Source organism: Lepeophtheirus salmonis, chromosome 14, assembly GCF_016086655.4.
Source record: "Lepeophtheirus salmonis chromosome 14, UVic_Lsal_1.4, whole genome shotgun sequence".
In the NCBI taxonomy this organism is placed as follows: Eukaryota; Metazoa; Arthropoda; class Copepoda; order Siphonostomatoida; family Caligidae; genus Lepeophtheirus; species Lepeophtheirus salmonis.
The window spans coordinates 15,780,928-15,806,841 of NC_052144.2; positions in this window are offsets into that span (position 1 = coordinate 15,780,928).

The window sequence follows — 25,914 nt, forward strand, 5'->3', positions numbered from 1 at the left end:
GCTTTGCAGGAAAAAAATGAATAATGCTCATATCGTTTCATTAGATCAGTTACAATCAGCTGTGACAAGGGAGGAAGGAGAAAAGGATATATACAAGGAGAATTGCTATAATTACTCAAATGTCGATCCCCAATTCTACTCTGAGTCCATATAAATACTTATAATTATAACCCTGCAACAAATCTTCAGGGTTACGCTCGACCTTTTATGAGTACACACGCATATTCAATCAGGTTCAGAATATAATTGAATATATTTAGAAAAGGATACTTACTACTCATGAATTAAATAATCATGACAACTGCTAAGGAAAAGAAAGTACATTCTCCAAACTACCAATTCCGAAAAAAACAAAAAAACGGACTTAAAAGTACACTAGTTGTTCATGGCCGGTATATACAGGGTGGAGATTTTACGTTCGGAAAAAGTTTAGACCTTAATATCGTGGCAACCCTGGGATATATGTTGATCAATCTGTACTCATCAGATTTGGTTAACAAAACTCTATTAAAATATATACAAATCTTTGAGATGTCCTCCGAAAACGAAGGTTCTGCAGCCATTATTATGCACCTATGTACCAGGTGCAGGCCCAAAGATGCAAATATCTCCATAAATAATTATGCTAGAGGCTTCAAATTGATGTGTTTCCTTGATGTATCATATTAGAATTGTAAATAGGTGCACTTTGTACAACGCGTAAAGGATTTATTAAGGAAAAATAAACATTTTAAGATCTTTATGTTTTGGACAAAGGAAATGTGCCCTCCTAACTTGCTGGATCTGAACCCCTTCGACTACAACCCCTCGGCAACCTTGGAAAGAGAGTCCAATAAACATGAATATAAAACAGTCAACTCCTTGTGGCCTTCCATTCTTGAGGCAGTGGCCAACATGCAAAAAGAATTCCTTATCAAATCCTGCGACAAGTTCCGGGCTAGGTTAGAGGCTGTGTTTGAAACTGGAGATGGTTGGTTGGAGTGATTGACTTTCCTTTGGATCCCTAAATCTTAGAGCAAAATTAATTTTGGGAAATAAATGGTATAAACATAATTCTAACAATTTTCTGATTTAAAATTCCCACCACGCATAGCTCAATATTTCCTAGATATATTTCATCCAATTATAGACTTTCTATCAAAATTTATCGGATAATATGCAATACGGATGAGAATTATCTATAGTTTAGTCTATTTATTTCATAAATGATACATAAGCTACTCCCACTACAGCTGTTCAAATAAGATCTACATTGGTATATTTTATTATGTCGATGATGTTTTCCTACTTTCAATATCATTAGTAAAGCCTCTAAAGGATGAATCCTCATATTTTTTTGATAGAGGAGGACCCCAATTCGTCATTAAAGAATGCATACACCATTTATAGAAAAATCCTTGTAGCATGCATTAGTGTTGACGGCCAATAAATATATTTGGGAATGTTGCGAATTATATCTCTATGTTTTGATATTAATATTCTGTATTTCTGAACAATTATAAAAAGTCATGAAGCAGAATACAAAATATGTCGATTTGACGAAACATACATGGGTAATTTGTTTGATCCTATAAATAAGTTAAAAACCATTAAGGTGGTCCTTAAAAATCAATGCTTTACGTCTTTCTTTTCCACCCCATCCTCATTTTGTTCCTTTTAGAATAAAACTTCCCCTTGGAAAATATGTTTGACTTTAATTAATATTTAATGGTCACCTATCTTCATCATTTTTTTTTTTTTGCCTTATATTGAACAATTAGCCATTTTTTTCTAACAAAATAAATTTATGACTAATATCAACTTTGTCTCTAAGTATTAATACATTTTATGGTAGTACTGGTTTAGTAGTTTTTGTGTTTATTGTATTGCAAAGTATTTTATCTACCAAACAAGGCATTATTTAGTACACTTTTCCCTTCAAGGTAGTTGATATATACATTTTTTAATTTATTCCACGTTTCATTTGTGTTTAGAATAAAAAAGTTTAACAAATGAGTAAAAATTTACAATCGGAATCGGCAAGAATTGTCCTTTTTTGAAGTATTGGAATGGGTTATCGGAATCGGTTCAATAATACCGATTCCATCGAGACCTATGCATAATTATTTATATGTATAATATAACTTATTAGAGCTCCTTTTTCGAGACACAATTACGGTTACAAATCAATCAATTAGCCAGACTGAACAAAGTTGCTCAGACAAATTCAATAAAGAAAAAGAAAAACAGGGATAAATGACATTGAGGGATTTTACACTCTGTACTGAAAATTTAGCAATTTAGTAGCATTTTAGAAATAAACCTATTCTTAGGCCCCCATTCACTTTAATTGTACAATGAGTCGTTCAAAAAGTCTGTAAACGTATGGTTTTGGTTGACTACTTTACTCCAAAGCTATTATCTAACTTTTTCACTAAATATTTCTTTTTGGTATATTTACTGAATAATATTGTTTATAAGAGAAATGACGTCGAGTCCTTGTTTTCCAAGTCAAGTTCGAGTCCTCAGTATTCATTCCGGGTACATTAAAAAAGACCGGACCCCAGCACTGTTTTATAAATATTTCAATTTCTGGGGCAAGCTTATAAAACTCAGTTAGGAACTGGAGGCAGTTGAAGATCATTTGATCTCATGTAGGCCGAACCAGTAAAATAATAGAAAATAGTTTGTTTTTTTTGGGGTAGCAAGTATTTATTTTTTAGCAGTGAGGTAGTTGGAATTAGATCAAATGAGGGGCGTCAAATTCCCTAATATGAGCCAACAAGAAATAAATTTAATTAATTAACAACTAATTATGATTGATAAATTTATGTTGTTGTTGTTTTTTTCATATCCGTAATTAATAAAAAGTAAAATATTTAAAAAAGTAAATCATTTTGTTATTTTTTTATAAAATTTCTTTATACATAATAATGAATCAGTATCGGATTCCGAACCGGAATCAGCTAGAAAATTGGTATCAACACATCTCTACTATTCAACTGTTAGAGAGGGTGAGAGCCACACTAATATTACTTGATAGTATATGGACAAATAAAATTCAATGTACTTGTTATTGGGCAATAATGAGCAAATTTCATACCTCATTAAGTCCTTGTTATAATTTATTAATATTTTTTTTACCTTCCAATATTAAAATCATATTTTAACGTAAAAAAATGATTAATTAAATACACGGTTTTTGTTATAGGAGAGATTGTGAACACTTTTTGTTTTGCCTCAATTACTCCAAGCTGGTCTGACTTAAAACGACTATAAAGAAGAGCAGACATGCCAGAGAAAATGATAATTAATCTAAAAATATATTTTCTCAAATATGTACATTCTTCACTCATTCACACACTCTCGATCCAAAAACGACTAGATATGAGACATATTTGTATAATGCAGTGATTACATAACTGTAATATTTCTCTACAAAAATCCCATGTAGTACATTAACCAGGTTCAAATGATGTTCATAGTACACGTAGAAAATCTTATACGCATCAGATTTCAAGGGAATGTTGATTTTTTTCCCCTTTGAGTATCTTTAGTTTAACACAGACAACCTAAAATTTACCACAATATACTGTTTGCTATTTTTTGACTATATTTATAGATAATGCAAGGGCGTGGTTTCCCCACAAACTGCATTTCAATGCAACACATCAAATGTCGTAGCAGTTACCGTTGCCAGATCCAGACACAGCGATCCCCAATTTCATCAACTCCATGAGGGCCCATACAAGAGATCTTGGGGTTTCACACTTGACTATCCAGTGTCCAGAGAGCTATCCAAAAAGAAATTGAAAATCCACCCTTGTGAGGGTGGAGAGGCCACTTTGGACACCAGCAATGAAAGAGCCCCATCTCCTCAATAGCAAGACACTTTTGAACTCTTTTTAGACACTTTTGGCCCCCTACACCCCTTATGCCAACCCCTTGACTACACATTTTGGGTGGACGTTGAGGGGAAGGCATGCAGTGTCCGTCATCAAAACACCAAGGGCCCCAAAAATACTGTCAGTCAGCACTGAGACGTGGCGACATAAGAATACATCCGCAGTGGGTGTCAGTTCTTCTGCCTCCGCCTGGAAGCCATCACTGCCACTGAGGGTAGCTACATTAATGATTAAGAGAGCTCAGACGCACATGTATTTATACTATTAATTTTGTTGAAATTCTATTTTTAATTAATAAATTATATCTTGCTAAAGTTTAAAATTCAAAGTGTTCCGATTTTAATGGATCACTCTGTAAATATATCAAATTATAATGAAGAACAAATTCATCCATACGAACAAAATTGCAACAGTCCCATTTAGTCCTTTGCTTTACAATATCTTTAAATTTTTCTCAATGAGTGAGTTTAAAATGTTGATTAATATATACCAACTGATAAAAAAATAATCAAAATTCAAATTAATTAAAATTAATTTTGTCGAAAACTATATTCCTGAGAGATATTCTCTTAGAAGGTCATCTTGCAGCCCTTCTGAGTCTCCCAGGTAGAGTTGATATGCTCTACATGCCTATAACAAGTCGACCAGGCCCACACATTTTTGTCTTTGTTTTCCCCTCTTTCAAATTAAAAACTTTCTCATAAAAAATTAAAAATATGTGTGATCGTTATGAAAAGAAATTTGCTGACATCATCCTCATTGCAGTCTAAAATAATAAAGTTACTTGTAGCCAGTAATATTATTTATTACTCTGTAATATAATTTGACTGGATATGACTCAATACCTTGGTCGAAACTATATAAAATGTACTATTTAAATGAAACCAAAACTTAAAATGAAGAGAAAATAGATTAAGAGAGGGAACATCAAAATGTTATAACCTAATAAAATGTTTTATAATTTTCTTTGGTATTTAAAAATAATATATACAATACATCCATGGACGTATTTTATTTCACAAAATCTACGATTCTACCTATGTAAGTAAGGGGTAAATATATATGAAGTTTAACCATCTTTAGACTTCAAATTAGTATATTTACAAGATAAGAAACCTCTAAAAGTTTTATACTTCTAAATCTAAATCTTTGTGGTTTTCTTGCCAACAAAAATTTATAATCATAAATGTTTCAATTTCATATACGGGTTTTAGCTATGAAATTTGTAACCCGTCAACACAAAAGCAGGATAGAATGGGTTTTCTTAAATTTGAGTTGGGATTCCATTGTCATTCTTCGACAGACTATTGTCAAGTTCTATTAAATAATTATTATGATGAACCCTTTGGAGGCGATGGAAATTGGACTAAAGGTAGCCAAAATTCATACTCAAAATAAAAAGAATGAGAAAATCATATTTGAAAGGCCATATAGGGATCAATATGAAATTAAATCAAATAAAGGTTCTAAGCTATGACTAGCATTCTTGAGTATCTACACGTATTCCCCAAATTTGAATGCAAAGACTACAATTTTCTCGAATATGTACATGATATATTGAATTGTATGTACCGGGTTCTGCAAAAGTTTTGAGACTAAAATGAACGAATTAAACAAATATACATATTTAATATGCAAAACAATTTAATTAATCTAGTTTATAATAATGATATTCAGGATAATTAATCTTGGATATGACGAGCGTAGACTGTAATAACGGCTTGCGTGCAGTAGGGAAATTTGCAGCAGATGCTTTTGATGTAGCCCACTGCTCTTCAACAGAGCCGTTCAAGAGCTCAACATTTAGGTGTCGGGTTATTTAAGCATGGGACTCTACTGGGGATTCAGATCTGGTCAAGTGGTATCGCCCAAAAGTTCACAATTGAATCTTAACCCTTTCTGAGCCATTTTGGGGATGCGGACGGGGCTCTGTCCACTTGAAAGACAAATCCAGACCTCCTGAAGATATCTTTAGCCAACGTGAGCCATATTTGACCTCAATAACTATTTTGGGGACATTCTGGACTCACCAATGGCAGAGTTTATGGGATGATCAGTAAGATCTTCCTTGATTCTCCAGATTTATTTTATCAATATGTATATTTTATGTACTAGATATGAAAATAAATAAAAATTGACCTTTCTAGAAAAAATTCAAACTCAAACCCCTCCTAGTATAAATTTTAAAATCCACCTTTAGGTGCCATTTTGGGTCCGGTATATCGAGCATCACTTGTTATAAATATGATTTTCTCCAAAGTATATATGTAGATAACAGCGTTTCATCGCTAACACATTTATTTACACTGTTTTGGTGTCTGTTGTCGATGTTTTTTCCCCTCTCTAATGAGTGTCCTGAATGTTTTAATTTGGTTGAATTCGAACTAGCTCTGGCTAGCCTGTGAACAAATATTCCAAATAATTATTAAATAATTGGCTATGTGCCAACTGATATTGGGCCTTTTTATTAGATTCTTTTTTGGATATAAAGTTGAAAGATACACTATAAATAGCGATGTGAGATATTGTTGGACGGGTTTTTTTTTTTACCGAAAAATCTATAATAAGACATATGAATTAGAGAAACTTTGCTACTCCGTGTATTAAAAATTTCACAGTTTTGTTCATTGAGGTAAATTTGCAAACAGGAGGAACGATCAGCCTAAATTTTTGAAATGAAAACTCAACTGCGTTTTTACTATCCTGATTAAATAAAATGAGGCAATTTTTCAATAAGCCCTTAAATAGAAATAAATATTTCTTTTTTGTATTTCTTAATTTTTTTTTTTTTTTGCATATCCAAATAACCCAGGAAGGTTGTTACAGCCAAAATATTGACTTATCTGGAAAGGTAATATTTATTAGATTACACGCATAAAAAAAAAAGCTGCAAAGTTTTCAAGCAACTTTTGTTTCTACCCATATTTAATTAGGGGCCTTTTATGTCTTCAAAAAGACACCCAAAGCTTTACTAATTTACAAGCTCAGGTAGTTCTTCAAATACTAAATAAAATTCCAAATATTTGACAAAAAGTCCAACAAAATTATAGTATTTCAAGAAATCAAAAGTGTTTGTTTAATAGAGAAAAATATCATTGTTGCATTGTTAGCAATTATAATTATATAGGTATGCACAAGCTATAAAATATTTGCAAAGCATTTCCCAAAATTCCCTCCAGAGAATTACGTACAAAGACACATTCTTAATGGTTACAACTGATGTTAATAAATTGAACGAATTACTAATAAAAACAAAAATAATTTGTCATGGGTGGTGACGCAACTTGGTTGTGTAAATCACTATTAAGGATATATGTATAAGATGTACAAACAAGATATGTGATTTTTTTTTTTTCACAAACCCTCAAAGTATTAGTATGATAAAACAAAAGAGACTCTTAAGGATGAGGAGACAAACCGGTTGAAATAATAATAAAGCAGACAAAATGTATGTGAATGATGTTCAATCATTCAGACACCATCGATAAGACAAATAATTAGGAATGGGCATTTTGTAGAGAAAAAGGAGAATAAACCTATGATTTTTGTCTACCAAAATCCATCCCCTAACAAGGGGGGAGTCAAAAGAGAAATATAGCGTTACTGAGTCTGAATCCATTTTTAAAAAATATAAGAATTGAAGGTGATAATTTTTTCCCGTTAATATGTTTGGGGCCTCATCCCTTAAATCTCTATCTTTAGTATTGGCTTGACACTGATAATTTTTGTACCGGTTCCAGAACCGCAATTATTTGGTTAAATTAAAGGGTATTTTGATTCATACATAAAATAAGAATATCAATTACCATGCACTTAAAATGGCGGCCTGAGGTTTTTTTGTTTTTGTTTTTGAGTGGTGGAACGTGAATGGCTCAGAAATTTGATAACGTTATAAAAACGATTATCAATATTACTATTTGATATAAATAAAAATTACTACCTCAAAAAGGAGGTTAATTGCGTCATCAGTGATACCAATTTTTAAGACGTAATGAATACAAAGGGTACACGAGAATACATATTCCAGAGAGAGAGAGATGTTAACACCACGACGATCTCTAAATGAATGACATAATTTTAAGGAAAAACAGTATTACCAACAGTGACTTCTTTGCTAATCACATAAGTTTATTTTTCTCTATATAAATATAATCTCTAATTATAGCTTAAGATTATTTATTATTAGGAGTTATTCTTGTTTAACATCAAACAATTGTTCCTAAGCCGGGCTTCTTGGAGCGCTTGTGCCCGTATTCATGGTTCCATGAGTGAATACATCCATAATAAATAGACCAATGTAGAAATAATTGTGTTTACATACGAGGTGTGTTCAAAAAGTAAGGTAATTTATTAAATTTCGCGGGCAAGGTTCATTTGCTATGCTCGATTTTTTTATTTTTTTATGTCAGTACACCTTCCACAAACGTATATTTACTGGTTTAGCTATATCATATATTTAGTTTGTTTGTGACAGGCATAAGGGTTAGCAGTATTTTGCATGTTTGGCGATATTTTTCTATCTCCATTGGGCTCTTCCATAGAGAGGATTGGTTTCGATATCAAAACCAAATACCCATGACTCGTCACCAGTTAAGCCACTTTTTTGAGCAATTCAGGGACATTTTTCGACGTCTGTCAACAGATTATGCTACGATTCTTTTAGCTCTTTTATTTATTTATTAGCTGATGTCAAATATGGTATACATTAAAAACAAAAAAAAATTTTTTGGGACAACCTAATACTATACAAAATAGTCAAAATAACTTATTTTACATACATACATAAATATAATTTGTAATATCCCTTTCATAACTGGATGACATTTACTTTTAAAGGGATTATTTCGCATATTAAAATGTCGCAAATTACTTTATTATTATGAATAACATCCCTGTACCTACATATGATGTATATTGACACAGTTGCAACCTGCAAGTATTTAAGATCATGCTTTAGATAATGACCAAATCATACATATATCTATTATTGATAAATACCTATTTGAAATCTTATAATTGAGGAATTAATACATACTCGCTAAATATATAGATTTATATAATATCAACATATTTAGATCCGAATATTAATGGCATATATATATAAAAAAATATTCATTATTATCCATCAAATTGATAATAGATTTGAATGCCAAAATCAAAATTTGTTAGGAATTTTGGGATGTGCATATGTTATTCACAATATGTTCAGAGTGAAGTCTCAGTAGCAATACTAAGTTAAGAAAAACGTGAATTTTATTAAATCAAGAAAGGACAACTCTAAATCAATTTGTGAATAGTTTAAATATGATATTTAGCTATAAATTACAAGTAGTAATCGCCTCAAACACGCCGATGAACAAATTGAAAGCATCTAACGATGAAGGATGTGTCCAGTGCGTAGCATATGAATTATGAAGGCTGGAGATGAATTTTTTCGAAATTTTTTGGCCTTTTTTTGTTGAAAAAGACATTTAATATTTTTTGTTATTTAATTTTGAGATTTTTTTTTCACAAAAAGTTAACTTTCTGACAGTAGCTATGGTTTTTTTTAAATATTTTTAGTAAAAATTTAATATTTTTGTGAATTTCTGAAATATTTTTTTCTAAAAAAATTTAAAAAAATTATATTTAATTTTTTTTTTTGTTTTGTTTATAGCTATAGATTTTTCAATTTGAATTTTTAACAAAAGCAATTTTTACAATAAAAATGCAAAAATAACAAATTGAATGACCTGAGCAAATTATGCGGTATAGAAAAAATTACTATATAAAAATATTTTTCCAAAAATTAATTTTTAAAATATTTTTTCAAAAAATTATTTTTTTGTTAATTTTGATTGGAATTTCTAAAAATTTAAAAAAAAATTTAATATTTTTGTGAATTTCAAAAACAAACAAAAACAAGCCCCCCTCTTAATATATAATCCTGAATACTTCATTGAGTTAGAAAAGACTTGAGACTTTAGTTTGACTTGCAGTTTAAGGATTTTTTGCCACCTCTCCTATTTTCTCAAACAAAGAGACAATAAAACCTTATTATATTGCTATAATGGATTATATCATGTCGTTACCTTTATAGTATCTCTTTACCTTTCCTCCGAAAAGAAACATAATAATCGTCCAAAACATTCACTAATTAGACAAACCTTCCAAACTATAAAGTTATTAATTATTCTGATGGTTTTATTTATCCTCAACCAAAACAGGTGAACATACATAATTATTATGAATAAATAAGTAAATAAGGCCATCAAAATAGTAAAATGCATATAAGCACATAGAAATTATATGATAATAAAAGGGATTTTCATAAATTCATTCATATTTCCACTGGAAAGATTCTAAACGTATATAAAAATAAAGAAAGTTTAAGTTATTAAAAGGGTGGTTTATTCATTCAATGATTTTTGGAAATTGTATTGAGCTTCACCTTGATCAGAGAAAAAGAAATATAAACATTGGCAGCTACCAAAACAATACATCTTAAATTTTTGTGTTAGTGACGTAACTCGGTTGTATATGTACAACAACAATATATTTGCATTGCTTAATAATTCAATATTCAAAATACAGGATCATATACAATATTTATTTCATATATTATGTTAGTAGGGGAGTCTGGGAAACTTAATACGGAACTAATTTGCCTCCTACAGTTTAAAGTATAAGATAACATATATGATAAAATAATCAAACCCTAATGATTTGCAACCCTCTAAAAAATTTAGTAACTCTCAATAATTGACTAAAATTTTGAATATTGCTCCTCAAAAAATGACTTTTACAGGCCTCAAATCAGTTTTAGTCCAATATCATACAGAACAGTTTCCAAAAAAGGATTTATTTGTGATGTAATTTTTGAAGAAAAATATTTTTTTTTGCAAACAATTCGTCCTGCAACTTTTCGAATCTCCCCTACAAATAAATAAAGTTAACATACAAACATATATTATAGTATGTCAAAGAAACAAATCTAGTTTTTTTGGGTATAACTCAATTTTTTGTCTTCCCACGCTATATGATCAGTTTATGACAAGATTTTTGATTATTATTGAGAGAGCCTGGAGCAAAATGTATGTACAAAGCATAAATCATATCTTAAAGAAATCTCTTACCACACAGGCGACTACCTCAATTCTATTGAATACAATGGGACCTCTTCTAAAACATATGAACGTCATCTCATCATGATATGATATGTATTTTAATATATAACATAATCCATTGCAATGTTGCAGTCTGTAGGTACCGAGTGGTCCATTAAATCTAAACATTTTGAATTTTGAACTTCAACAAGATATAATGTATTAATTAACAATAGAATTTCAACAAATACTACAAACATATGTGTGTCTGAGATATCTTAATCATTCAAATAGAGACAATAATACCTTCCAGACAGCTGTGGAATTCTTGGCACCCGCTACATATGTAGTCCTGTGTCATGGGCCCCCAGTGCTGTCTGACAAGGACTTTAAATAGCTCAGTGTGTAAATGGACGACACTGCATGCCTTCAGCGTTAGTATCAGGGCTGTAGGGAGGCCAGAAGAAACAAAAAAAGTTCGGAAAACACTTTCAATAGTCTTTCAAAATAGTCTTGCAGCGGAGGTTATGGGTTTGTTTCATTTCTGGTGTCAAAAAATGGCCTCTGTACTCTCACAAAAGCTCTTTCCAATCTAATTTTTTAATGCTCTCTAAACAGTTTGGCGTGAAACCCAAAGATCTCTTGCATGGGCCCTATGAACATGAGGAGATTGGCCTGGGCTATTTCCTTTAACTCCTAGGGGTCCATTTTGGCCTTTTTGGCAGATCCCTTCTTCCTTTTCAAAGTTTCGAACTTGCTCACGGGGTAGACGGTCGTCTTGAAGAGTTTCAACTGCTTGTAATGCACGAATGTAAATTCGTCGACCACGTTCAAGTCTCATTTTCTCGCCTTGTAGATAAGCCAGAGAGTTGAAATTTGTTTTGTTATGTAAACAATTGTTTATGCTTTAATATATTGAAATATGAATAAATTTTAATAACTCAATCTTAATTAATTATTGAATTAGTAAGTGTTTGGATTTCAATGGACAACCCTGTAAGTAGATCTACAGCTTTAAAACAAAGTAGTGAAACGTGTCTACTAGCTTGAGGAAATACATGATATAAGAGTTAGATTTTCCCCTTATAAGATGTTGCTCAATATTATATCAGCGCACATTTGACGCCACTTAATCATTTTTCCTCATTTTCGTTGTCTTCTCCTCGTAGAATTTACCTTGTTAATTCAATTTAAAAGGTAGATTCTTGGAGGCAGCTTTGTTAGTTATGTAGTAATGTTTGGGGTTGTACATATTACTCTCTTTAGGCGAGCAAGTATCCTGAAAGGTGTTTTGAATTATTAAGGGTAACATTGTCCATTGAGCTACGTTGTTCCATTTTCAAATTGTCAAGGTTACTACTATTTTATAATCCAGCTTCTTTTTATTTTGTATTCCGGCAGTGCTTAGAATTTTCTATTCTGTTACCTTTGCATTGGGAAAGCAAAGGTGCACTGAATTAGTGCATTAGTGGAGTCAGCTGCTTTAAATCACAAGAGTCAATTGATGAAGAGAAAATACATAGTATTTTGTATATATCAAAAAATTCCATTTGGATTAACTTCAATATTAATAGGTACTATTTATTGTTAATTAAACGATCCTTCCTTATGTAATCTTTTCCTGATCGATTGTGAAATAATGCACTATGTAATTAGGTATCCTATAGGAACATAATTGTATAATTACTTTAAATCCTTATAAGAATTGAAATACTAATAGGATTTGCTTTACTATTTGACAAATCAAAAATCAGATTAGGGTCATTTGAAGGTTATTTTTTTCTTACTTTAGTGTAGGGTTGTGTCTACTCCAGGCTTGAGGCCGGTTCAGACCTTTTTCCGTGCAGTTTGGAAAATTTCCGTTGAGGTGATCATTTTTAAATTATTTTATTACATTTGTTCTTTTTTTTATTCAATATATTTATAACAAAACGTAGTTAATATGAATCATTTTTGTCAAAATTTATTTGGCTATGAAAATTCTTTTTTTACATGTAAGATCTCAATTTTGAGTTACAAAAATGACGAAATGGCGTGGAAATGTTGATTACCATGCTATAGTTTCAATACTTAGTTATATCTTTGGTGTTACGATAAAAGATGTATCTGAAGAACAATAAAAAGTAGTTAAGAAATTAACAACGTTCATAGACATATTTCCTTTAATCTTTGCATATTTTTTCTTTCCATTCAGCCGTTCAAAAATGAACAGCAAGAATGAACGGCGCACATTTTTTATTCAATATCCAAGCCATTGAACTTAGTTCATTAATACAATAGTCCACACTTGGTCGTTAAAAAAACCAATTGGAATTACAAAATAATAATTTATGAAGACACACTGCTCTAAAATAGATTTACCTTTTTCTTCAAATCACTAGAGTCATGGTTCTTACCTATTCATATACATATATATATATATATATATATATATAAATTATGTTACTCAATAAAGTCGTTATGAGTTTTTTTATTGCTACTCATAAATGGGAACTTTATTGAAGATGAAGGAAGATAAATAAATTGAGATGTTATTTTTGTGTTTTGGCACTAATTATATGGTCGGATCTTTCTTCTGTGTGTATCTTTTTAATTTGTTTTTGAAAGTCTAACTGGGAAAAAAGTCCAGAAAGTATGAAAGCAAATAATTATATAGATATATAGTCAAACCTGTATTAAGCGGTCATTCAAGGGAAGTTGTAAAAATGAGCGTAAAGAGCAGGTGATCTCTTAAATCTTTTTTCTTTTTTTTTTTCTATTTTGTAATGTATCAAAATTTAAAATCTGGATTTTGCCACTCATTGTAGTAAACCCTTAGACAGGTTTTGACTGTATCTTTAAACATAGTGTTATACTATTTTCCTTGTACTGATGCAATTCTAAATCCTGAAGGTTTTTCTCTCAATAATAGTAACATATTTGCTACTCCAAAATCATTTAAGATGCAGCGGATATTAACAAGGGGTTTCATTCAGTAGTACAATATGTATCGCTACTACCTTTTCTTTCATTACTTCCCACAAACATCCTATTTTTAGTCACAACTGTATTGAGCGGTCAGATAAGGGAAACTGAAAAGTGACCACTTAGTGTAGGTGTCGTCTTTAGCCAGTTTGGGGATATGGGAACAATTAAAAAGTTGAAAATAGTGGATATAAAGATGGAGTAATGGATGAAATTTAAGTCTTGGCAGTCATAGGATAATTCTCAGAGACAGAAATGTAGAAAACAAATGGAATTATTTACTCGTCAAAAGAGCTTTTATATAGCTTTAGCCAGTAACTTTTTTCAATTTTCTTGTACTCAAAAATCAATATTAGTTTTAAAAAGTGACTCTTCAAAGCAAGTTCATTTTATAACCATTTGTATGACAACTAGCCACGGTTAATAAAGTGTTTTATATTACAAATAAGTTCCACATAGGAATTAGATATTGTTGCCGCTTAGTGCAGTGACCTTTAAGCTATATATATGACAAATACCCCAGTAATAACGGGTACCCCCCTCCAACTGATAAGGATAAACTTTTTTTTAAATTTAACCCACTGACAAGTTATTATTGGTAATATACGTGTATTTACCACCATTGATGATTCAGGAAAATGTCCGAGTAATACACGAGCCCATCTTTAGTTATGCCTATGTAAATAGTATGTTATCTACTATTTTTTGTACTTAACCGTCTATACAGATTGATCTTATCTAGTGGTACACATTTCATTATTTTCAATCCAGAATGGCATGGGTGCACAATCACGGGGGGAGGACAATAATACATTTTATCTCTGAACAGAGGAAGCTGAAACGGTTGTAGCAAAAAAGATTCTAAATTTTCTCAAGAACAACAAAAATTTGAACAAAGTTTTGCTCTTTTCGGATGAAAAAAAAATCCCCACTGATGACACTGTCAATAAGCAGAAACGCCACTATATCTAGACAATGTCTGGGCTTCAATTAGACATGTCTTCAGAACAAAAAATACAGTGGCCAGCACAGGCAAATTCCACCCAACCATTTTTGTGGAGAGGTAAGAGCAGTTGAATGCAGATACTCACGTAAAACTTCTGGATGAGAAACTGTTACCTTGCACTAGAGAAAAGTTCGGGAACAACTTTGTTTTCACAAAAGACGGAGCTCCCTGACATCGCACCGCTAAGACACATGCCTTCCTGACAGACACCATTCTGTAATACTTGGACTCCAATTTGTGACAGCCCTACTCCCCAGGCGCGAACCCCTTGGACTATTCTATCTAGGTGCGTCTGGAAGAGGAGGTGTTTCTACTCTACAAATTGAGTAAAGATTATGCAGATCACTTCTTTCAGATGATTTTGTAAAAAAAATGTCCTCACAAAACCTTTTGCTTAAATTTTACTCTTGAAAAATTGAAAAAAAAATAGAATGACTGTTAAAAGCAGGCTCTTTTATGAACGTATGTAGTTGTCAAATAATAATTTGTGAGGCTGCTGGTTGAGGAATCCAGGGACACGCTTATTACTAGGTTTTTTGTTTTTTTTATGTTATGAAAGTGTAGCATTGGATCTGGATATGTACCCTTTTTGGGGTGACACAATGAAATCAGGTGACCGTTGGATAAGGTTTGACTGCACATATATCAAAGATACGAATGTACATCTATGATCCAATTTTGATGGTCTCTTGTTGTTACATAGATCACATCAGAGCTTTTGACATCGTAAAACTTTACCATCTACTATATTTGAGAAGTTATGTGTTTTTCATCATCAATGCAAGATATTCCAAGAAATAGGTATTTTGTAACTTATGCGACATTAAAATCCCCGTCATTTTCTTACTGTTTTAAATGGACACATACCTATAACTTTCAGTCATCATAATAGCAATGTACCTATATTGTTCAAATACATTTTGACCTATGCAGTAAATTTCTGCGAATTCATATACTCTATAGTATACCGGGGGCTGCAAAATTTATGTCATCAAAACAAAGCAAATACGTAGATAAAACAATCCTAATCACTTAAAAAGGTATTATAATTAATTGATATTTAATCATATTACTTTATCTTGAATATGATCTTCTTTGACAGTAATAACAACTTCCAAGCGAGGTCAAGATAATAGTGGATATATCCTCTTATTGGATATTCGTCCACACCATGCTAACATCCATAATGGTGTAACACCTTCTATAGGCCCTCCTCTCCACTGCAAAGGTCACTACACACTAAAGTCCAAAGGGCTAAGATTTGTCGACTGTGGTAGCTAGAACTGGTTTTGTTCGATGGAGTTGCATGGATTAGGCGTATGTAGATATGAACGATTTTGAACAAACATTGTACGAAGATTATACGATGTCGTTTGAAAAGTTGCCTCACTCAACCTCAAGAGGGTAGCACCCGTAAGTAAAAACTGGTCACATTGACACTCCAAGAGTTTTTGTGGAAATGGACAAAATCGAGTATTGAGCTTTCATTAAATATTTGTTGTCCAAAATGGCGGACACAGCTAGTCACATCTATATAGCATTTGTTGACAGCTACCCACCAAAGTTTTATTTATGTTATACAACAAATATTTAATAACAGTTCGATAGTCAATTTTGTCTGTTTTCACAAAAACACTCACTTCAACACACTCAAACGACTGCTCGTCCAAAATGCAATAACGCAATTAACTTGAGTGAGTAACAGTTAACAGATGCTGGATAGATGTGACTAGCTGTTTCATCCATTTCGGACAACAAATATTTAATAATATTACTAGCGTTTATTTACGAGTGCTTCTAACTTCAAGTTGAGGTGGTTAACTTTTCCGACCACCCTCGTATATGGTCACAGTAAGAGGTCATTCAATTTTGAGAGGTCAAAATCATAGGTGAAGGTAACAAAAATCTGCAATAGGCCTAATCGACCATAACTTGGAACAAATTGAGATACATGGCTCAATTTGATTTTAGGCAGAGATTTTGCAATCTACCAAGATCCCATTTTAGTTAATTTATGTAATCTCTCGCGTAGCACATAACGATGCAGCCTCGATCAAAAGGAGCCCTGGTTAAGGAGCACTGGTTTAAGTGTGGCTTTGCCTTTGAACAGTCTTGTTAGAGTAGACATTCTGGAAATAAAAAGAAGGGTAGCAACTTCCAAACGTTTACGCTCTAGATACATGATAAATAAATGTTGCAATAAAAATCAGCTGATAAAGGAGCTTTTGAGATTTCCGAAAAATGTGCACACAACTTTTGTGCAACTCCTGGTAGTTTTAATTTTATGCACAAGTACCTATATATTGAATTGAAATTCATCTTCATCAATACCTGGAAAGAAATGCCTTTTACTGTCAAATGAATCAATCACAAGGTACTTTAAATCCAGTAAATCTTTTAGATCAATATTTGATGCTTTTGAGAGCCGCTTTTTTTCATGTTATTATTATTATTATTTTTACATACATGGGCTACAAGAAGTAGAAAAATACAAGATTATCATCTCACTTATGTACGGGACACAGACTCTCAATACAAAGAAAAAAAAAAATTAAAAGTGCATTTAATCCCTACTTTTTAACCTATTGAGAAGGAGAAGAAGGAGAGGGGGGGGGATAGTGTTTGAGCCAAGTTTACAAACCTAGAAATAAAACCATAACTTTGATTACGTACCTCTTCATAAGCAATTTTGAGCACGCTACTTGGAATAAGTAATCAATTACCTTTAAGGTAATGGGCTGAAAAAGTAGCAGCAAAAGATTGGCAGCTCATGACGATGAAGGCCGTGACCATAGCGTACTACGCTGTCATGACGGCAGCTCAGAACGAATCCAAATGATAGGCCAAGCAGACTTTTGCCCCAAAAACGCTGGAAACGGATAACCCTAGGGGGTTGAGGTCAGGAATGGAAGAGGCCACATAGGTGCATGGGATGATTACAAAACTTGTTTATTTTTGTAGTAGGCTTTGTTGCATAATGATCTCCATACAAGATCCATTGTTGGTCAACTAATATCAACAGAGTACACCATCTACTAATTTTGATTATTATAATGCGTATAAATATGTTCTTAATCCCCTAATCACACACTTTCAAATAAATAAAGTATATCTGTTTGTTTCAGATTTCGTCTTTGATAAGGTTGTCGGTATTTTTTTTAATTGACCATTTACGTTTCAATTTTCAAAATAAGGAGGAATAGTTTTTAAAAAAAAGAGCATTATGTTAGCAAGATATTTGATGTAAATATAAAAAAAATCTTAAACAAAAATCATCATAGGCCAAATATCATAATATAATTTATTCCTTCATATGTATACGTACATTATACAAAAGTACAGCCCAATATTTCATTGATATATTTGTGCCAATTTTAGGGTTTTAATTCAAATTACTGGGTTGAGTAAAGATGCCCAAAATTTTTGCTATTGTTTACAAACTTTATTTGATACCAGGGACTTAAATTGTCCCGGATATGGCCTTTCAAATAAAATCCATCAATTTCTCATAATTTTATTGTGACAATCAATTTTGGTACCTTCAAATACAATTTGGAGGTCCTCTAAAGTAGTGGTTAAAAAATCTAATCAACGATATATGTAGTACTTGGAATCATTTCTCTACAATCAATTTTCTTTTTTTGCGGTAAATAAAACCAATAACATTACAGGCTGTAGATGTGCAAATAGGTTTATAAGCGAATCAAGGTCTTAATGTGGTGATGTGATCTGTGCATAGAGCAAAACAAGTCTATTCTCTGTTTCATTTTAGACACAACCACTCGAAGGTTGTCCACCATATTATACAGCGATCTGTATTGACTTTTTTTATATAGGTTCATAAGGGAAAGGTATTCTCACAAAAAAAAAATTGGGCCACGTAGGATAAGCTTTAGTTAGCAGTGGGTACTTATTATTCACAGAAATACAGAATTCGACAAGTGTTTAAGAATCAAAACCTGCTTTAGTGTTGTGGTCAGATCAAAGTTCAATAAGTATATCTTCCATATCAGATGATCGATGATTATCTGTGGGGATAAATGGGGGGTGTCCAATTATGTTTTTGTGGAGCACTATCTTTTGGGAAATACTTTTTAAAAAGAAGAGACGTATAAAATATATATGTCCATTCATTGTTATTTAAACTTTTGTGACATAATGAAAATTATATTTTCTTTTTTGAAATCATCTTGTAAACCCCATTAGGGTGAGCACTTCTCTAAAGGATTAATAAGAACAATGTTTAATCATATAAATTGACGATAATTTGTCGAAGAATATAATATAATCCACACTCAATTTTGAGAAAAAACATTTTAGATTAGTTTTATGATGACGGGCCACATATATAAAAAACAAATGTTTCACCGATATACATAAGAAAATACTGAATAAAAAGGGGACCTTTCTAAGAAAATATAATGAAAGAAAATTTAAAAAAATCAAAGTCATGTGCTTGAAAGAACTTCACATTTGTCTTTGGCTCAGGGCCCTCTTTGTGGATAACCCCCCCTGTACATAGATATAAACAAGTTATTAGGCCTTTTGCTAATAGTTATTTTCCCTATTTTCTATATATATTATATATACTTTTTGTTTTTTTGGGGTGAGGGTGGGATAATTTTTGGAATTTAAAAAGAAAATCAAAAAATTATAACTTTTTAATATAAATTTCAGAAATAAAATTTTAAATATTAAATTTTGGAATAAAAATTTGATATTTTAAATAAAATATTTTTTTTTTTTGAAAAAAAAAATAAAAAATTGGAAAAAAATTTCACAAATTCACAGCTATTCACAAATAAATAAAAGAATTTGAAAAAAAAAACCAAAATCCAAAGCTATTCTCAAAAAATTAAATTTTTTGAAGAAAATTCCTACAAAAAATTTACAGTTGTTTTCAATAAACAAAAATTTTGAAATAAATTTCTAATATAAAATTAAATTTTTTGGAGAAAAATTTCAAAAATAAATAGTCATTTATAGAAAATTAAATTCAAAAAGGAAGTCAAAGTTCAAATATTGAATTTTCTAAAGCAAAAATTTCTTAATTTGGGGGAGGGGGACTATTTTTTCTTTTATATCTATATATCTATATATATATATAACCTAATGCCAATCCCGATTCCAGAAAAGACACTTGATTCCAATTAGTCGTCTCATCACTATTATATATAGAGTGATGAACGATTTTTACAAAAAGTTGAATGAGTTAGAAAATAATATTTGTATATCTTGGCAATCCTTTATTTTTCTCTTTTTGTATACGTCCATAAAATAAGCTCCTTTTGATAGATGATCCTTTATTCTATGTACTCATCATATGTGGAATAGTAATTCATGGGTACCATCTACCCATAATTAGTTCAATGTTATCATTATCCATTTTTAACACATTAAAAGAAGAGGAGAGATTGATAAGTTATGTATATAAATAAACGTAGGGAATATGAGTCAGTCTCTAAATAGAAACAGATGTTCAAATTTATATATGTATAAAAAATTATAACACCTTCATACGCACAAAATGCTATGATTATAATGGTTCATGTAACAATTTTTATTTATTTTGTTACATGATGAGTCTACTCAAAAAAGTACAGAAGAGTATTATTTAATGCCTTTAAGTATGTTACTCAAATAGAGGGCACGGTGAAAAAATTAATATTATTATCGAGTGTCGTTTTTTTGTTTTGTTTTTTACTCAACTTCAAATGGATACAAGATTCCTAATGAAAGATTAATTATAATTGCTTAAGAAAAGAATAATAATATGATTATGAGTGTGAAGAAGCTTTCTTAAAGATAGCCAATATAAAAAAAAAGATTTTATTTACATTTAGTTTGCCTATGTTAAAGTTCCAAACTACAACCATCTATAATAAACTATAAATATATACTAGGTCAATTTATATAATAAAATCTCATTGTATACGAGATTTTTCTTTTGTTTTCTGTCCATTTGATGTAAATATAATCTTTGTTGCACTCTTGAAAATGCAACATATAACTAATAATACTGATTTTGGTTAATATTAAGCAATATTTTCAAATGTTTAACAATGTAATTTATTAATTGTCATTCTCATTGCTAACTTGCCATATTCCTTCTTCAACCATGGTGAAGATTGAAAACACATACTAAGACTAACTCACTAATCATCTTCTTCCCTCATTTAACAAATTCATTTTTATTTTAATTTGTTTTTAATATACGCTTTCCCCTTTTCCGTTAGGACAATAATTCAATTTTTGGATGTTGATTTTTTTTTTTGGTGCACTTTCGAATCGACAACCCGTACCTTAAAAAAACGAAGAGATCCAAGGAATCAGTCTGTTTTATGAAAAAATCGCCTTATAAGCGAAAAAAAATTGCCTTCCGGAGCCCAGGAATCTGGTCTGCTCAGAATGAAACATAGCTCTACGTACGTAAGTCCGAATTCTGAACAAGTTTTATTTTATGTCTAAAATCCTTAACTATCTCCATTTTGAAGTTTTTATCATTGTTTTTCCAAGTGGAACGCGCAGAAATCAAACATACACATAAATTATTTTAACACTACGTAAGATTATAACGAATAAGCCAGGGAGTACTTTAGTATATATAGCTCTACTTTAGTTATGCACACTCGATGCTACATGTCGAACGCCTACGATATTTCATTAATACTCCAATCAAAAATATGTATATGATATACATCAGGGTGCACCATTACAGTTCACCTAGTAGACACGTTAAATGCCCCATGCAAAACGCCAGCGAGATTACATTAATATCACTATATTGTGATTTCTTTATCCAAAAAAATGAAAATGATATATATTCAAACATACAAACATTCATACATTATTTTTTACTCACTCAATACCCCTTAAATTTAATCAATCTTACTTTTCAAAGACTTTTTCAAGAGAATTAGGGATATGTTTTTTTTTCAAAAAATCTCAATTCAGTTAAATTGTATAAACTGACTAAATGCTCAAATTGTCTCTAATAGTCAGTGGTCACATAATAAAATACTTAAATCCTCTTAATGGACCATCCATTTTAGATTAACGGAAGCAAGAGCATATAGACAAGTGGCTTGCAAACTTTATACAGTTTGAGTGCACTTAAGGTTTTAGGGATTAAGGTGGTTCGTACTTTTCATTTTTTAGAAAATCAAAAACTGGTAGTGTTTTATTTCTTTGTTTTTCACGTAAATTTCAAAAAAGGGATTTTCAAAAAGATAAAATAACCCTAAGCTACATCAATTTCAATTTGAAAATGAGAGAAAATACGTTTTTTTTCTCTATATTTTCCAATGCTGGCTTTGTTTATGTAATTTTTAGCCATTCATATTCGGGGAATCCATTTGTATTGCCCCTGATGGGAAGAGTTCAAATATGAGATTATTTTAATCATAACTAAACATTAAGTTAAGGTAGTTTCCAATTTGATGATGCTTTAGTGTAGATATAAAAGTCGTAATTGAGCCCAAATGGTAGTTTAAGTTAACTTTTAAATATGTTTTTATAAATTCATTAGCATTATCTAATTATACATCATTTACATAGACTTTTAATTACTTAACACACATAACAACAGAGTCACGAATCAATTTAATAAAACGTTAACGTACATTATTGGTTTATACCTTTCTTCACCTAGACATGTACCTTTTCTCCTGGAGATAAGCAAAAAGCTGGCCTTGGGAAAGATTGGGGCCTCTCAGGGTATTTTAGACTCAAAATTGGTACTTTATAAGCCTCTCATACCATCACAAATATGATGTATTTAGTAACAAATTGTACTTTTCATATTTTTTAGTATTCGGTTGATCTGTAAAAAATATTATGCACCTTGTGATAGTGATGTAGATCGTGTGTGTTTTTTAGATGCTCCGTTTTTTTTTAAATTGGAAATCTGAAGAATTAGTCTTCATTTCCTTAGATCAGGGGTAGGCAAACTTTTGAAGAGAAGGCGCCGACAGGCTATGTAGCGTCACGGCAAAGGGCCGAACAGCTATCGCTGTAGAGTCATGATGGAAAATCCTGTAATTGAGTATATAATTGGTTTTCTGGTGTGTTTAGAAATAACAAGGAGCAATATACATTTATTTAAGCTGTACCCCTAATTTTTACTAGAGGAATTATTATAAAGAATTGAAATGTAAACGCAATTTAAAAGGATAATCTATACTTTACTTTTATAATGGTTATGTCGAGTTTCAAAGTGCCGTTGAATGTTAGAAATTTTCATTTAGATTAATATGCCTATATTTAGATGATTGTCAATGATAAGATGGCGGGCCGGTCAAAATTCACTCGCAGGCCGGGGGTTGCCGATCTTTGCCATAGATGTTGTCATTATTATTTAACTTTGATTTGTTGCCGTATTATAATTGTGGGAGATTGAATAGAATTGAGGATCGACATTGGAGAAATTGTGGCCTGTTCCCTTGTTTATTTATTTCTCCTCTTCCCCTCGTCAATGCTGCTTGTTGCTAATCTAATGAAATATCATGACAGCTAAGCTGTGAGACAGAATTAATAATATTTATTTGCTATAACCACAGACGACATCTACATTTAACAAGTGTGAACGATTACGCATTGAAAAATGACAATTTATCCGTTAGCCCAGGATTTTCTTTTTTTACATATATGCAACATACAAAAAAAAGCACCTTTTTGAATAATATTTAACATAACTGCGTCGAATTGCAGCTGTTTTTAACACAAGAAATAAGCCTCTTTGTAAATGTGAGTAGATTTAGGTATAGTTTAAAGGTTAGTATCTTACTGTCTTTTCTGGTATCCTTAGGAAATTGTAGGTGAAATGAAAGACCTTTATATATTTTGACTCCGAATGACATACCTATTACCCATTCAATGATATTCTTTATAAAAATGTGTATAAATTATTCCATAATAATATATCATTTATCAAAAATCAAATGATTATTTAAAATATTTTATGATTCCAAATGTTGAAGAGAGATAAAAAAATAAATATTATTTTATCTTGCCAAACAATATATTTGTGTAATTGAAATAAAGTTTACTTATGTATGTATATATTTCATAAATGGCTCCTGCCTCCCATGAAAGGCCATCATCATCCTTAATTTATTTTTTGTTTTGTTTTTTAAAGAGGAGGTGATGGGTTGAGGGGGATGCCCTTCAATATTAAGTAATTCTAACTTACAAATATGTTTTACTTATATCTGACATATATGGTTATGGAAGGCAGGGAGGTCATTAGTTATGAATCCTCTTGCCAAAGGAGTCATTAAACGGCAATGCAAAGGTGTCCACCTATAATATTACCCATGGCTGAATTGCTCGAAATACAATTCACATACTTATGATAGACAAAATACATCATTTTGCTTTGGGTTATTCCTCCTCATTTGTCAGAAGGAGTTGCATTAGTTACGTATAAATATACAGGGTAGGTCAGCAAAACGTGGACCCGAGAAATGGATTGAGAAATACATCAAAAAATTGTATATTTTCAATTATAGGTAACAAAATAGTATTAACAAAAGATGTAGACAAGGTTTTTGCAAAACTTTTTTCACACAATATAACCACCTTCATTATCAATCTTAGCCTTTACACGTCCCCTGAAGGCCAGACAGGAGTTAATGACAAACTCCTCTGAAAAGTTGTACCATGTAGCCACTATGAAGGACTTTAGTGAGTCCACATTTGGGTGTCTTATTGGTTTCCCTCTCCAATGTGCCGCATATAGAAAAGTCTTGTGAGTTCAAATCTGTTGAGGGAGGGGGTCATATCTTTTTAGACCAGAATTGAACCATCTTATCTGCGTAGAGCTTTTGGACTTGGTGCACATGTAAAAGAGGAGACACCGTCCTCCGGATAGTTGGTCTTCAACCATTGCAAGATGGTGTACCTTAGCATCTTATAGTAGGGATCCTTGTCTATTTTCTATCCACCCTCGAAAAAGAACGGAGGCATCTTCTTTCCATCGAAGGCCACAACGCCAAGGACTGTTGTTTGGGCAGAATACTTGGTGTTGTAAGCCCATTCGACCTCTTCTTTTGTTTCCGGAAAAAGAAGGAGTTATTCTAGTGGTTGTGGAATTGAAAATCTACATGTCCAAGAAACATTTCACAATTGACCCATTTGCCTTGATCCATGTGAAGATTTTTTTGTACCTCTTGAGCCTCCTGACTTTTATGTCTTCTGTCTGAAGGTAGCATGGAGTCCTTGTGAAAGAAAAAAAATCCCAAGTTGTGCTTTATAGTCCTCTTGATGGTCCTGAGAGCCACAGAGAAGCCCTTGGTGAGGCGGTTCATCGACTTTGTGGGATCCTCCTTTATATTCTCCTCCAAAATTACCAAGAACTTCGTATCCCTCTTTAAGTTATGCCCTCCACATCCTGGAGAGGTATTCTCCATTTTTTTATCTAGGTTAACTTAACAACCAGGCCCCTAGATCACTTAACAATGTCCGTAATCTTTTACCACATCAACACCAGTATCTAGGAGATCTGAGATGCACTGCATGTTTGCTTGTTGCTCGCTCATGATGATGAAATTACTAAATGATTAGTATTGTTTGTTTATGTAAAAAGACGGCGGAAACAGAATATTATAGAATAATCACTAAACCTTTCCAGAGTAATGATAGAATATACATTAATTAACAGTTCACGTCTTGTTGCCCTGCCTTGTTATTTTAGTACAATTAAAGGCTCTGACCTAGGAGTAAATTGATGTCCATACTAAATTTAAAGTTGTATACAAATATGACAAATATAACGTGAATGATATTTTTTCTTTGTTGTCAATCTGAAGAGTGATTTTTATTTCCTAATGCTATCATCATTATTCTTTCATTCTTAAAGAGAGAAAATCTAAGTATAAAGTACATCTGCTTATGAATGACGGAGAATACCACTAAGGATTGCTTGGGGAGCTATCAGTGTAACTCCGTGTTCGAGTCGGAGTATATTTTAGGATCT